The following is a 16,271-nucleotide window of genomic DNA, read 5'->3' as shown; positions in this document are numbered from 1 at the left end:
GCCGGGAGGAGTGAGGTGGGGAAGGAAGAGGGATGATCTGCCTTTGGGTTAGGGTCCAGAAACCAAGTAGGATCAGCAATGGATGTGTTAGTATGACAGCCTTGAAAGGAAGGGGATCCTGGCAGTCAGAAAACAGGGAATGCCTAGAGCTTGGGAGGGAAAGGTGTCCAATAGAAGATTAGTGAAGCTATGTTCTGGTGCAGGATGGCTTCCCCAGCAAAGCTACAGTCCTTCCTATGGGCAAGGGTTCCCTGATGCGAGTGTCAGCTCTGCTCTGCTCTGGAGAAATATTACAACTCTGCTCCAGCAAGGGAAAGGTTCCCCCACCACCAGCAGCCAAAAGGTTACAGTTCCGCCCTGTTCCTGCTCTGATCCACTCTGCTCAGGTGAAAATGGTGACGTTTGTCCCCTCTGGAGAAAGAAAGTCTTTCCAACACAATCCAGGAGAGTGGCTGCCTCTGCCCGTGTGGAAAAAGGACAGCCCCAAACTGAACAGGTACCAGGTTTATACAGGATCTCTTAGGGGTGGAGCTTTCCAACATGGAGATTTCCGGGGTGGGGATTCGTAGGATCTCAATTCCTGTGTTTGGGACGAGCTCAGAGAAAGATTGGTTTTCATGCTCAGGGATTGAGTTGAATTTCATCTCCTGAGGTGGTTAGGGGCACAGCGTGTTTCTTTGTCTCTCGTCTCAGGGCCAGGGCTTTCCTTAACGGACCCTTTTTACCCTACACCAAGTAGTACCAGCGGAAGTGCAAATGCCCAGAGTGTGATTAAGATTTTGGCAACTATTCAAAAAGTAGATTGAAGAGTGTGGTAGTTTGAGCAGGAGTAGCTCCCATAGGCTCATGGATTTGTATGCCTAGTCATCGGTGAGTAACCTTATTTGAAAGGGTTAGGAGACCTTGTGTTGCTGGGGGTGTACTTTGAGGTTTCCAAACTCCAGGCCAAGCACAGGGTCTCCTTCTCTCCAAATGTGGATCAGATGGGGACGTAGCTCTCAGCTATTGCCCAGCGCCAGGTGTGCTACCACGCTCCCTGCCGTGATGGGCATGGACTAAACCCCCAAAACTGGAAGCACACCCCCAACTAAAGGCTTTCTTTTCTAAGAGTTGCCTTGGTCTCTCTTCACAGCGGCAGCACGGTGACTGTGACAAAGGGTCAGGCAGGAAGACAAGTTAGACTTTCTGAGTTAGGGAAACAAGCAGATCTGGTAAAGATCAACAGATAACTGCCCCGGAAGTTATACTAACCAGCTCCTCTGGTTAGTGTAAGTACATTGTCTCATTCAGATTATTATTATATTCGCTTTCCTGAAGGGTGGTCTCCTGGCCAAGTGATTGGCAGGCCCAATTGGAGGAACTCTTTTTTTGTGTGTGTGGGAATGAGTGGACTGCGCGCTGTGAAACAGACACAGCAGCAACCCAGAAACACAGCACATTTATTATGTGCAGTGGACAGAAGGGCATTGTTACTCATGGTAGGGGTCTCTGTGGGGAGCAGTCAAGGTGCAATAACACCAGAGAGGATTTCATCCATTTGACATACCAGGCTTCCCTATCTCAGTCCCAAGCAGCAACCTTCCCCAGTTTATTGCCAGCAAAGGCAATGTCTGCTCTCCAGGTCATAGACACAGAACTGAAAACATTTAGGACAGATGCTGGACACAAAACTGACTGCCTTGGGCTGTCTTTTGGACCTGAGTATATCCAGAAGCTCAGGACAAAGTTCGTCAAATCTCTGTACAAGGACTCGGCTTCTATTGTCATAGCACTCCAGAGGGACAGGGTGTAGTTCCTGGGTGAGCTTGTTCAGTTTGGCTGTGTGTTGAAGGAATTGCTTCAGGAGGGGCAGAGACAGTTTATTATCAAAAAAAAAAAATGATCTTGAGACGCTGGGAGCATTGGCTCAGGGGCTGGCATAAAATCACTAAATGCAGAATCCTCCAGCCAACATTTCTCCAAATCCAGAGTTTGCAAGGTGTCTTTGACTCTCTCAAGAGTTTTACAAGTGGTTTAAACACCCATCAAGAACTGTGTAACTCAGGAAGAGATGCTTAAACTGAGAAAGGTTCAGGCACTGGGGCAGGTAATCCAGGTCTCTATGTATGAGGTGACAGAAAGTGATGGACAGGGTCTCCAAGGGCTTCTTCAGGCACCCGAGCCACTCTGCCAGGCTGCCAAGCAGAACATAAATATCATCTACATAGAGATGTTGGAGGCAGGGGGATTTGGGTAATTGTGAGAACAATGTGTTCACACACTCCTCTTTCAGCTCTTCAGATTCTCTGACCCTGAATGTATTCATGATGCCTTCCAGCATGAGTGCGTGAAAGTTTCTCATCTGTCCCGGGTATGGTCCAAAAGGAGGCATGTCTTCTATCCATAAATTTCTCACCTTCAGCTCGCATATACAGTGGAGGGATGAACTCTTAAAGGGGAAGAAGACTATAATATTTGGGGCCACTTAGAATACCATGTCTCCACCCAGGGCCAGAGGTAGAACTCACACCATCCTTCTGTCTAGCAGGAAATCTCTCTCTTTTCATGGACCTTAATGAAGCCCTGATAATTCAACCTTTTTGCATGGTATTTTAAATCTTAATTAGGGGTAAAACTGATCCTTCTCAGTCCAGTGCTACCAGGGAAACAGGTGGAAATGGGAGTTCATCCTCAACAGTCTGCAGGTGTGCTAATGTCTGCCCAGCTACCTAAGCCCTTTGTATTGAATTTCTTCTTTTTTTTTTTTTTTTTTTGCAGTTCTTTCATTTTTATTAGCTCTCTAATCAAATCTCATTAAGGTGACATTTATCTTAATGATGTTGACATCCATCCGTTTTTCAATGTTCCTGGTTGTGTCTTTTCTCAAATCTGGTGCTATCCTCTGATTTTATAATGTGGCTGAAGTTATGAAGGAGATGGCATGTTGCAGTTTCCTCTGAAATGGAAACATTCTAGCTTTCATGGAAGCTCCTTGAGCAGGAAGGTCAACAAATGAAAAAAAACAGGAAGTCCCTGAAGTCAGGCAGTTTCACTAGACCCCTCCCTGCAGAGTAAGCAATAAAAGCTGAGAGTCTCTCTCAGAAGAGTGAGCTAAGCAGCAAAGAAGACTGAGACCAGACCAGTGCCAAAAGGGGTTTAGACCAACTGAGTCATTGGGAAAGGACACTCCAACCTGTTGAGCTGGCTGCAAGCTGTGCAGTGTGCTCCAGGTTCCCATCTTTTGTGAACTGTCACCCATGCTGGGGTGGGCTTTTGTGATACATCTGTCTTTGAGTCATTCATTGCTGCTCCTGTAAGTAATATACCTGTAAGTTACCCCAATGAAACTCATGATTCACCAAGTTGAACTTCGGTGGAATCCACACTTTGATCTGTCATGGGCTCTCAATTTAGGGTGAGTAGACATTTGTGGTGCATCGCCCCAGGAAAAGTCTTGTCACACAACAGGAAGGAAGGTGACCAGGGTCTGACCTTAAGTAGATTGAACTGTGTGTATTAGCACACACAACAAGTGGCATCCTCTCTTTTATGGGAAGTTGAGGGGACTGATGGGGAAAAGCTGGCTGGGACCCTTTGTAAGGGCAGGGTCGGGGCTTAAAAATGAGGAAATCATTGCGGCTATTACCCAGCTCGCAAGTCTTCTGCTTTCTCTCCTTCCTGGAACTGTTTGCCCAAGGAAAGACAGATCCAATATATTTTCCTTTCTGTGTGGAGCAAAGTCAACTGTAACCTCATAGGAATCCAGCTTTACAGCTGTGGCGCTCTACTGGGGGTGGAAAAAGAAGAGACCACCATTCCAACTGAAGTGTCTGACGAGACAAAATTTACACCAGGGTACACTGGGAAGAGCCAACACACAGAGACAGGAAGTGGGGAGACTGGTATTGGCACAAGACACCCCATGACCAAGTTCTCAGCACAAAGGATATTTGTTTGACACGGAGAGACAAAGGTCAGGGAATAAGAGACAAAGGTGGGAGATTGAGGATGAGAGAGAAAAGGAAGGGAACAAAGGATTGGGGAAAGGAATATAGGGAGGCACGAAGGACTGCTTCTGGATAGAAGGGCAATGCTGGAGCCATGTTTGCCATGCTTGGGCTAGCTAGAGTCCCTACAAGAAGGGCATTTTGTTATGACTAGATCACAGGGACCCCCAAAAGATTACCATGGAGGCTGAGTCCCATATAGAAAAGTAAAGAGCCTTGGACTCTCTGTGTGTCCAATGCATTGGCATGATCAGAGAGCCCTGAGCTCAGTTGCTGTGGAGTTTTTATAATAGCAGAGGTTGGGGTGAGGGATTTCTATGGTTCAGGACCCCTGATTGGCTGACATTTGTCTAGCGGGTGCCCTGATGAAAGGGGATGTGTGTGCTGGGCTAAGGGACATCAGGTGATCCTATCTAAAATGGTTGGAACAGTTAGGGATTTCCTTTGGCATGTTATTAGGTACTCTCCCTTTGAATGGTCCATTCCTCAGTGGTCTCAGTTTGTGGTCTTTCTGGAACCAGGTAGTCTGAAACTCAGGCCTCATGGCCGGGCCCTACACATTTGGCTTTTATTCTAAGGAAGGTAGTGGCTGTGTCTTTGCCCCAGTGGCTACTGGAATCAGACCTTAAAGTCTTATTGGCTTGTCTGAAAAGAATGGGTGCACAGGAACGGAAGGAGGAAGGGGGAAAGAGTCACTGCTCCAAGCCATCAAATTCCTATTACAGAGCAAGGGGTTTTGTGTAAACGCAGGCTTTGCTAGATGGGGAGGATTAAAACATTTGCATGTAAGTCTTCCAAGGTGGAGGAAATTAAAACGATTTAATGCCTTGTCCTAAACACAAGTTTTACAGTATTTGACAGAAGAGACTCATAGCTGATATGTCTTACAGGGGGAACCGAGGGGACATGGTTCTTCTTGAAGCCAAAGCTCTGGTTCCATTGATTTTCCTATTTCCATTCTAATGTTCTAGAATCCGGTGATGATTCTGTCCTAATATAAATGTTCTAGAATCCGGTGATGATTCATTCTGTCCCAATATAAATGTTCTAGAATCCAGTGATGATTCTGTCCCAATATAAATGTTCTAGAATCCGGTGATGATTCTGTCCCGATATAAATGTTCTAGAATCCGGTGATGATTCTGTCCCAATATAAATGTTCTAGAATCCGGTGATGATTCTGTCCTAATATTTGCCCATGAAGCTATTGTTCAATGTATCATTCAGAAATCAGACCGAGGCCATCCTTGATCTTCATGACTTGATGAGTTCTGTGTCTCAGAGAGGGGTGACTAATCAGAAGCCAAGATTGCTGAGTCTTGGCATAGAGTAGCTCCCCCAAGCCACACAACCATAATTCAGTCTAATCTTAAACAGCACTGACATATTATCCAGTGAAGTATGAGACTCATGAGACATTGGCAAGAGATTTGTCACTTGCATTGGTTTAATAAAATGGTCCGTAGCCAGGCAGGAAATATAGGTGGGGCAACCAGAATAAGAGAATTCTGGGAAGAGGAAAGGCAGAGACGCAGTCACCAGTCAGATGCAGAGGAATCAAGATAAGAATGCCTCGTTGAGAAGAGATACTAAGCCATGTGGCTAAACATAGACAAGAATTACAGGTTAATTTAAGTTATAAGAGCTAGTTAATAATAAGCCTGAGATAATAGGCAAAACAGTTTATACTTAATATAAGCCTCTGTGTGTTTCTTTGGGACTGAATGGCTGTGGGATGAGGATGGACAGAAACTTTTGTCTACACTAGTCTCTTCTTAATCACCACTAACTTCTCAGCTCCAGCTGACCAGCATCAATTGTCCTAATAAAGTAAAAGATTTACTTTAGTGGTTCTGGTTCCTTGTTAATAACATCTAATTCTTCAGTTCCAGCTGACCAGACACCACAAATTCTTCACACAAATGGCCTAATAGAGTCTTTACTTCCCTCTGAAACTTCACAAGCCATCTTCTCTACTGCTCTCAATGTCTTTCCATGTCTTACAGAACAGCTCACTGATTTTTCAACATTCATTGATATTTTAGTCGCTCTCCAAAGTCCTCTCACAATCCTCCCAAACACAGTCAGGTCAGGTTTGTCATGGCAACACTCCACTCTTGACCCCAAGTTGTTATAAGTACAATTGCTGTGATGAAACAGCATGACCAAAGCAACTTGTGGGAGATTCTTCTTAGTGTTTTAACTGTACTACTCCATGGCTTCCTCAGCCCTTCTTCTCTCATCCAAACAACCTGCCCCCGGGGTGGCACGACCCACTGTGAGCTGAGTCTGCTCTCACCAACCATCCATCAACAAACTGCTACAGGTCAAAGCCATGGAGGCATCCGCTCTATCAAGATCCCTCCCCCTCAGATATGTCTAAGAATATGTCAACTTGACAACTGGCAGAGACCGGATATATTAAAGACATTAAATACCTTTCTCCATCACAGAAACACAAATTAAAACTATTTTTAGATGCCATTTCACCCCATTGAGAATGCCTATCATGAAAACAAATGACAACAAAATCTGGCAAGCACGTGGGGAAAGAGGTATCCATATTCACCGCGGATGAGAATATAGACTGTAGACTGGTATAGTCACTGGACAGAGATCAGCATGGAGGTTTCTCAAAAGCTAAATGTAGAACTAGCATATGACCCAGTTGTGCGACTTCTTGGCATACACCCAAAGGACTCTATGCCCTACCACAGAGATTCTTGCATAAGTGTGTTTATACTGCTCCATTCTTAATACCCAGGAAATGGATCGCGTCTAGATGTCCGCCAGCAGATAAAGGACAATGAAAATGTGAGATTATATATATGTGTATATATATATATATATATACATACACTAAGTGGAATTGTATTCCTCTGTAAAGAAAAATAAAATTAGCAAGAAAATGGACAGAGCTGGAAAACGTAGTAACTCAGACTCAGAAAGATGCATGTTCTGTAGCATGTGTGGATCCTAGCTTCTCACTTATAATCACATACAAATTTAGAAAGGCGGTGATTAGAGTCAGGGAAACTAGAAACAGGCTCACAAGAGGTGAAAGAGATTTTTAAGGGAGCAGAAGGGAGAGAGTGGATGGAAAGACAAAGAAGACACAGGATTGAAGCTAGGAAAGGGAACTCTGGGTGGAAGCGGTCAGAGAAACAAAGGCGGGGTAGTAGGGGAATCAATCCCTAAACCATGAAAATTCCATATGGAAACTACTCTGCATGCTAATTTAAAAAAATTTTTAAACCATAATTCTAAATGTGTGTATATCTAATGGCGTCTCCTTAAATGATAATAAACCAAAACAAATGAACAGGGAAGTCAGTCCACAACCACTGATAATAATAATTTTGAAATGCTTCTCTCTCAGAGATTAGTGAACATCTCAGTCAGTAAGCACAGAGCCTGCTGAACAAGCATGAGGACCCGAGTTCAGATCCCCAGCGCCCATGTAGAATGCTGGGAGCTGTTGCAAGTGCCTGCAAACGCAGTACTGGGGAGGCGGAGGCAGGCAGACCCTGGGGCTTGCTGGCTGGCTGGCATTTCTGAACTCATGCACTCCAGGTTCAGCAGAGACCCTGTTTAAAAAAATAAAAAAAGGAAGTGATGGAAGAAAACACTCAACACGGATGTCTGATTTCCACATACGTGTATGCACATGTTCACACATAGGAACACACTCAAATAAAAGGTCAGTATCCTAAAATGTCAGGATACTTATTCACTTTGTATCAAACCTAGCATACTTAGAAGTCTTCAGATAGCTACCCACAGCCACACACACCTGCACGCACGTACGCACGCACGCACACATGCGCACACACAATCACGAACGCGTGCGCACTAACACATGAGCTGTGCGGTCCCTGAGCTCACCTTTAACCCAGAAGATGTGGTCAGTATTAATGAGCAGCCATCCTAACTACCCAGGGTTTAGAGGCCTTGTTTTATCTCATTTGCATTTTCTCATTCTATGGCCTCAGCTTTTAAACAGAAAAGGACAGCTCAGCGGATGGTTCTCCTTACCAAATTTCTGGGGTCGACTGAAATTGAGTTTTCTTCCTTCCAGCACGCCAACCATACGACAGAATCCACAGGACTCCTGATAATTCGATCAACTTGGCAAATGAACTGCAGACTCAAGGAATATCTAAATTCGATTTTCTTGTCCTGTGTGGGCTTTGTTTCCTTATCACCACTGTGGCCTGATTCACTTTTCTCATTTTGACCCAGGCTTTCTCCCTGAGGAGTCTGAAAGGCACCCCTCTCAGGAGGAACTTCTTTTATTTGATTGTTTTGGTTCAGAGATAATTTTGCTTCAAGGCTTCTGGTATTTTTCCTCACATGACACGGGCCTGTTCCACCACGCATTACCGCAGTCTAGCCTAATGCCAGTACCACCTAGAGGCCCACTGCGACACCAGGATGTCTCCAGAGAATGACCAGTGGGGATGGGAGTCACTGCTTCCTTAGTCTGCAGCTCCGAACAGAAAGAAAACTCAAATAGCTACAAGTCCCCAGTTACCACGTTGCTGTGTGGCAACTCCCTGTGGAACAGGCAGACACCCGTAAGCTCCTCTCGTGGGATAATAGGTCTGTGAGCCCAGACCCATGCCAGGCGAATGCTGTACCACTGAGCTCCTGCATGACCAGCTGCTGTTAGCCAGGAGGTTAGCTCTGTAAGGGACGGACCAATAGACCTAAAGAACAATGGGTGTGTCAGTTCCAAGACCATGGTAATAGAAGCAGCCAACTCTAGATGGGCCAGCTCAGGGTCCCCAAAATAAATGTAAGGGATGACGGGTCATAGTAGTCCGTTCTAGCTCGTGGACGTGGAGAGAGTCTTGAGGGAGTGGATGGATGTCATGGACATGAACACGGCCATGTCAAGGACTGTAATACTTTAGATGCCTGGGAATAGCAAAATCGCCCCCTGGTCTTCCTTCTTGCTCCGTGGTATGTAATAAACACGTTGAGTTTCCAAGCTGCTACTGGTGCATCTTTGTCCAAGCACACGGCCCATCTGGCCCCAGCTTTTCTGTATGCATGTCTGTCATTCCTTCATTCCTGTTCACCCCAGCTCGGTAGGTTACTACACTGTGCAGGTCACTGCACAAGCTAGATGAGATTAACTTCAAGGCTCCCTCTCTCTAAGAGCTTGAGCAGAGTGCTGCTACCCTTCCTCTGGTGAGCTTTTCTGCTTTAGGGGTCCTTGAACCCTCGAACATGTTCCTGCATCTCACACATTGACTTACAACAGGCTGGGTGAGACGGTCCCTGAGGGAAGCTCTCCCGGAAGCGCCCACCCCATGGAGCAGAAGGAGGGCACAGCAGGAGAAATGAAGTAAGAGACCCTGGCCTGCCAGGGTCTGGGCAGTGATGCTTGGCTCAGCCCATTCCTTTCCTAGAATGCATTCTGGCTCCCTCATTTGTGCTAATTTGACTCTGGTCTGGCTGTCTGCTCCTGCGTCCCACCTGAATTATTTTCTTTTGGGACACCAGAAGCAAGTCAGCTGCTGGAGCTGAGACCAGGGGAAACATTTTATGTTTTCTTCCTCTCTCCTCCCCTCTTTCCTTCCCTTCCTGCCTTTCTTCCATTTTAGAATTAAATAATTTGTTTTAAAGAAATTTTTCTTCCAAATGTACCGTCAACCGAAATAATATTACATGCATTCATAATCGGAGTAAGGCTATTTAAAATTGCTGTGAAAAACAAGAGCAAAATTCTAGAATTACTTCAGGTTCTTGTCCTAAAGAAATCTGGTTCATGAGGCAGGAATGTTGAATACACAAATAACACAGAGCATCTGTTGATACTAACTACCCTGTGTCTCCATGTAAAAACAAGAAGAAAATATAAGAGATTATGTTTAAAATATTCTAGATGTCAAAAGTTGTCCTGACTGATTAATTCATGCAGATACGCACCCACCTCTTACTTTCCTACAAAGAATGAGTATATTTTTAAATTACTTATTTGTTTGCTTTTCAATATGTATGTGCTTTGCCTACATGTATGTCTGTCAACCACATGCATACCCAGTGCCCTTGGAGACCAGAATGCTTTGAAATCTCTGGGACTGGAGTTACAGACAGTTGTGAGCCACCACGCGGATGCTAGGAATTTAATCGAGGTCCTGTGGACGAGCGTGAAGTACTCTTCACTGCTGAGACACCCAGCCCCTAAATAAGTGAATGTTTAACAGATTCTCGAGCCCAGCTTGCAAAGCAGTCATAATTCCTGTGCGGTCAGGACTCCTGCAGAGTTCTTGAGTTTCCCTTTCTTACTGTACAGGAGGGAATTCCTGTGGGTATCTGTAAAACCTGCCTCCCACCGCATCCAAGACAACTTCTGGGACACAGATATTCCACTTCTTATATGAGGCTTTGCAAATACATCAGCAGAGGCTTTGCCTTCAATTAGCCAAAGACTCCCACTTCCTGCTCCTCCCATTGTCACACATCATCATAATTCATCTCCATAATACCTTCTGTGGCCAGCTGTTGCTATGGAAGCTGTTGCTATGGAGTCTGGAGGTTGTGATGATCTGTTTCCCAGATCGGCCTCTTGAAGCCCAGCTGCTGCAGACTCTTCCTTTTGCTCTACATAATCTACTCTCGGCTCTTCATCGCGTCGATTTATTTCATCTGTCAGGAATCTCAATTGCTGTTGCTTCTTCCAGTCTTTGAGCTCTGTATAACCCATGGCGGGGAACTGATCCATTCTTTTTCCATCATCTTTCGTACTTGAAAGTGCGGGACAAGGAAGAGGAAAAGTGGAGCTTGATCCTCTGTAGAGGCACGATGTTTTTAAAGCCATTTAAAGCAAGTAGGTCTTACAAGTGTTTCACTGGGCTTCTCCACCTCCTCTTTTGTTACGCGTATACACGCTGAGGGTTTGCTAGCACTTCTGTTACAATAGGATTCGTATCTTATGATCAATACACATCTTATGAGAAATACACATATATGTGGAAGGAAGCTTGAGTGGACCAGTGTGTTGCAGTGAGGATGACCTCGTTCCACGGGGAACTGTGGTGCATCTCGCTAAGTGGGGCATTAAGACACTTGGTTTCTGCCTTGTGCCGGTGATTTTGAGGAGCGTTCAAGGCAATCTGGTTTTGTTCTATGTTGGATACTTCCAGAAAACAGACCCGATTCTGTGGCTGTGTACACTGACTTTTCCCACCCCTGGAAGGCACAGAAACATAACCTCTCAATGCATTGCCATTTGTCCAGCTGTCCCTGCTAAGGCAATGCCTGCATCTGTAAACACCGAGGAAAAGATTCAGTTAAATGTTTTTGGAGTCCTGTAAAACAGTCTCTGTTTTGGGCCCTCGTTCTATAAACGGAAAGTTAACAGTGCCGTTTTCCTATTCACTTAGAGCCGCCATCCAGCAAAGCCTCTGGCTGGTCATGTAGCATCTTTTCTATTTTTAGCTCTTTGTATCTGCTCCAGAAAGTGATGAATTATCCTTACAGATTTGCCTGGTTCATCCGCAGACGCAGTTTTAGACCTCCCTGGATCCGCTTGTGTCTGACTGCCTGAGCAGGGTCCTGTTTGTTCTTCAGGTCCCTTCCACTTAAGAAAGCTCTGCGACTTGTCTACTGTGCTGTGCGCTCCAACATCGCTGAGCCGCTTTTTGGCTCTCGTCTGTTTTCTTTCAAGTCCGTTCCCTTGGGGTGAAATTTTCCTCCTGTGCTTATTCCATTTGTCCTTTGCAGCAGGACTGACCGTTTGCTTCTCAGAGTATGACTGCCTTTTAACAGGGTCCAGATTATGCCTCCCACAAATAGATGGAAATGGGGTGGCGTGTACCGCACAGCTTTTGACCTCTCGAACTTGGCATCCAGTCACGCCCCTGCTTTTGCCAAGGTTGCCTCACACAAGGCTGCTTCCTGGAAGCTCACTTTGTAGGGGGGAATGGTTCTTGAGGAGGTTTTAGCTCACACATCACCTCACAGCCCCCAAAGGATTATTAGCCAAGCACCGCCTCTCAAACCCAAGGGCCTCCTTGGCCTCGTAGACGGACTCACGAAGGGAAACCGGTTTTTATAGCTGGAGCATTGCTTGGTTTTTACTCAGAGTAGAAAAAACAACTGTATTGAACACACAGCAAGGGAGCAGCCAGTAGGAAGGGAATGCAATGCCTGGTACGGGCTTGCAGATTGCAGGAGTTCCATCTCAGAGCGACCCACTCTGGAGGCTTGGCTCCCACCACCCAGATGAGCACAGTCTTGTTTGGTCATCATTTAAGTCTGGGCCAGAATTGGCTCCTGGTACAAGGTTGTGATTAATTTTGATATTGCCCCTGCTCAGAGTTGAAGTCCCCTTCAAACTCTGAGACAGCTCTGAAAAACTCCAGGTATGGTCTAAAAGGAGTGGCTTTAAGGTGTTTTATAGACAAGTCATGGACCAGGGCTTTATTACGGAAACCCCACTGTGGGAACTTTCTGTTTTTGGCTTCTCGGTTATTGCCCTCAGCAAAAAAATATTACACTGTCCTGCTGCCCATCAACAGAAGTGGAAGAAAGATTCAGAGTGGCAGAGTGGGAACCCCCACACCCCAAGAGTAAGTCCTAGAGCCGGAGCTTAGCCACATCTGTATGACTTGGGAGGAAAGAAAAAGGACCAGAGACGATTGGCTTGTGTGGTGTTCAAGGTTCATCTCTAGGACTAGAATAACATCTGTGGAGAGACGACATCGCCTCATTCATGGGAAGCTGCCTGTCTATATCCCATCCGATGTAAGGACTGGACCGTAGAGCGTCGGGGGCATCTCTCAGGATTAACTGCTGCTGTCTGTATAGGACAGATGACCGACCTCAAAGGCAAATATTTAGGGTGGCAGTGGGAACCCTCTCAGGTTCAGTTGCTCTTGCCTGGATGTTTTTGAGAGTTGACATCAGTCTGAATAAATTGGCATAAATGAGCTAAGGAAGACGGTTCCTTGGTCAAATTAGTCATTCCAGTACTGAGTCTTTCTTACTGGTGTTAGTTAGCTTCAGAAGCAATCGTCTGACAATCTTTCAGCAGTCCCCTCCATATAAACCAGACAATGCACAGCTGCCGGACAGGTAATGACTATGTTATGATGCACTCCTGTGGCTTGTGACTATAACGTGGGCGTTTCTCTTGTGCCTCTCACTCCGTGACTTTGTGATGGAGGTAGTGGCAAAGCGTGGCCTCAAACGCCTATCCAGTGATTGTTCGCTTACTAAGTGCTTAGGAGACATGCTCACCAACACGTGGGGAATTTAAAGAAGAAAACCACAGCAGCGCAAATGTCTGTGCGTGGATGTTGCAGGGAGAGGAGATTGCCAAGGCTTTCTGTGATTAGCACCGCACTTTGCTTCTTTTGAACGCCCAAGAAACCCCTTTGGTGACTTAATTTCTGAGCATCTCCTGAGGGTACAGAAACAGGCAGTAGTAATAATCCCAATGTACCGAGGAAAGCGACTCTCCAGGACAAGGTGACGCTTCAGCGAAGAACTACATTTGAGAGAATTTTCTGGGAAGGGGTGAAAGAATTCATTCTATAAGGGCAAATTCTACATGAGACCTGCCTGCCTTCGCCTCTGAATATTCAGTAACCAGGGCTTAAAATAAAACGCAAGTGCTTTATCTGTGAACTGGTGTCCATTAGGGGTACTCGGTGTCCCCCCCCCACTTTACTCTGGGGAGTGTAATAAACCTATGGTATTTGTTTATTATTTAGGATTTTATACAAGAAGTACAATGTATTTTCATCGTATCGCTCCTTAAACTCCATCCATGACTCACTAAATCCCCTTCTGAAACGCACGTCTCCTTCGCATGTATACTAACTGAGTCCAGTTAGGGTTACTCATACGTACGTGGGTGTACTGCTGACTGGACCTGGCAACTGATCCTCCCTCTGGTTTAGCGTCTGCTTTCATCCTTTGCTGGATACTAAGTCAGGGCTAAGCGGGTGTCGTAATTCTTTGCTTGTCATTAGCCTTTTACATTGATAAGCTGGTTACACCCGCCTGACACCAGATTAGTCGTCTTGGCCCCTTGCAGGATTCCTTTCCAAACCGCGAAGGCTGTAGCTGAGCACTGCCGGTTGGAGCTGCTTGGCACACAAGCTTTTCTTTCTAGCTCTGCTTCCAGGGCTTATCTAGCATTCCAGCTCTGGGGGAAACTGAAGAAAGCCTACAGGCCAGAAGGAGGGTAGAGTCAGAGCTGTGGTGCTGACAGAGACGGCTGTCAGGTCCCTCCAGCGTGAAGATTGCAGCCCAACAGAAAATGGCCAGATCCTCCTCCAAGACAGAACTTTGACACAGTTTGCATCCATCAGTTCAGACAGCCAAATTGTGCCTCCGAGAGTCACTTTAGCATAAAGGATGAGGGTGGTCCCTGGAGGCAGGGGTCCTGCTCAGATGGTCCTTTCTATTAGCAGAGCTGGAGCCAGCTATAAACTAGCGAAAGCATTCTCCCAGGAAGCATTTCAGAGGGGGCAGAGGTAATGGAGTGCAGGACTTCTGCAAACCTGAACGTGGTCTGCCTTTGAAGTGTCCCTATCGCTGAACCTCAAAGAAGTCAACTTTAAATTAAAACGCATACAAAGGAGCTTCATCGGCTGTCTACCAGAGTTGGTAAGAAACTGTGAAAGGATGCTAAACATGAAAGGTCATGCTAACCACATGACCTCCTGAATGCTTTCGTAATTAAAGAGAATCTAGAAGAAGGAAGCCAAGGAACAGCTCTGGTAGAAGTAAGAGCCAGAGGATGAGGACGTCTGCTGTGAGACTGTCGTTCTAAAGGTGACAGGGAAGCCACACCATGAAATCTCGACAATATGGCTGCCTGGACAAGACCTGGATAACTCCAGCAACAGTAGACATCCCAGTGCCGATGGGGGGGGGGCCTCACAGCCTCCCCACCCAACTAGATAAAAAAAACTGTGAGCAATTAACAACACCAGGCTGTACTTATATGTTTGTTTGTTTAAAAGCTTGCAGAACAGCAGTGGTTAAAGAAGAGGAAGCCATGAATTTGGGGGAGGGAGGAGACATGGGAAAGAAGAGGAGGTGGGAAAATGATGTAGTTATATTTTAATTAACTCTTTAAAGTTCTGCCTTGTGGAGAAGTAAGAAGAGCCAACAGAGCTAAAGAAGTGTTCCGAGTTGCTGAGCTGACCTGGATAGAAACAAGTTTTTCTCCCACAGGGGAGTCTCACTTCTTGCCTGTTTGCTCTCCCTGCCTCTATTCTGTCCCCTTCCCCACACAGGTTTCATCAAATCGTGCTTACAGAAGAAGGCAGAACCATCCTGAGTTATGTGGCTCTGAGCTTTTCTGGTCACTGCCCTATCTCCGCCACCCCTGAAGGCTCCAGTCAGTGAGGAATAGCTGAACACCCCAAGCAAAGGACACGGTAGCATTCCCGGTCCCTGTGTCCTTGCCTTCTCCTGGCTGCCCCAGGTGGTGAGCTGAGACACACGGTGTGTTTCAGAAGCCCAGCGAAAAGAGGGGAAATGTCCTTCTGGTTATTTCTTGAAACTGGAATGTTTGTTGTGGTCCTTAAGAGAGCAGCAAGCTGTAGTGGGGGAGAGAAGTATTTCTGTAGTCATAGAGACCAAAACTTGTGAGGCTTTTGTCTCTCTAGTCTCTCTTGCACACCCTCACTCTGCTTTTCGGGGTAATTTTATTGGGAGTTAATGTGAGCATTTTAGCGAGAACACATGTGATACTGTCTACCCGCGATGAGTCTGTGTATCATGCCTGAGCAGGAGGGACACGTCACAGCTAAGGGAGTCCACGCTCTCCCTTGAGCAGTTCCGAAGAGGAGCCTGGGGTGGTGCTTTTCCTGAACTATAAGCTAATAAAATCTCCCCATATCTGAAAGAGTAACTTTTCTCAATTGGAAAAAAAATTAAATCAAAATTTGGGACTCTTGTCACTTTGTGTACTTAAATGGCTTTGCAATAAAACAAACACACACACACACACAAAACCTGGCACTATCAGGTATCAATGGGTCTGTAACTGGATGGAAATTTGTAAGGAAATCCTATTGTGTTCTAGAGGATGAGACAGTATGAGGGCAATGTTTTTATCTTTTCCGTACTGCTACCTTCTCATGGCTTATTTTCATTTTTTAAATTTGTTTTATTCTGAGCTCTTCAGACAAGTGTAAGAAAGTATCTCAGGGTCATTTTGATGACATTTTCCTGATGGCTAAGGGACCTGGAAACAACCTAGATGCCCCTCACCCAAAGAATGGATAAGGAATGTGTGGTACATTTATACAA

The sequence above is a fragment of the Alexandromys fortis genome, unplaced genomic scaffold, assembly GCF_014885135.2.
Source record: "Alexandromys fortis isolate MF-2015 unplaced genomic scaffold, M_Fortis_MF-2015_v1.1 scaffold_20, whole genome shotgun sequence".
Classification (NCBI taxonomy): domain Eukaryota; kingdom Metazoa; phylum Chordata; class Mammalia; order Rodentia; family Cricetidae; genus Alexandromys; species Alexandromys fortis.
Note: the sequence above shows the minus strand (reverse complement) of the source record.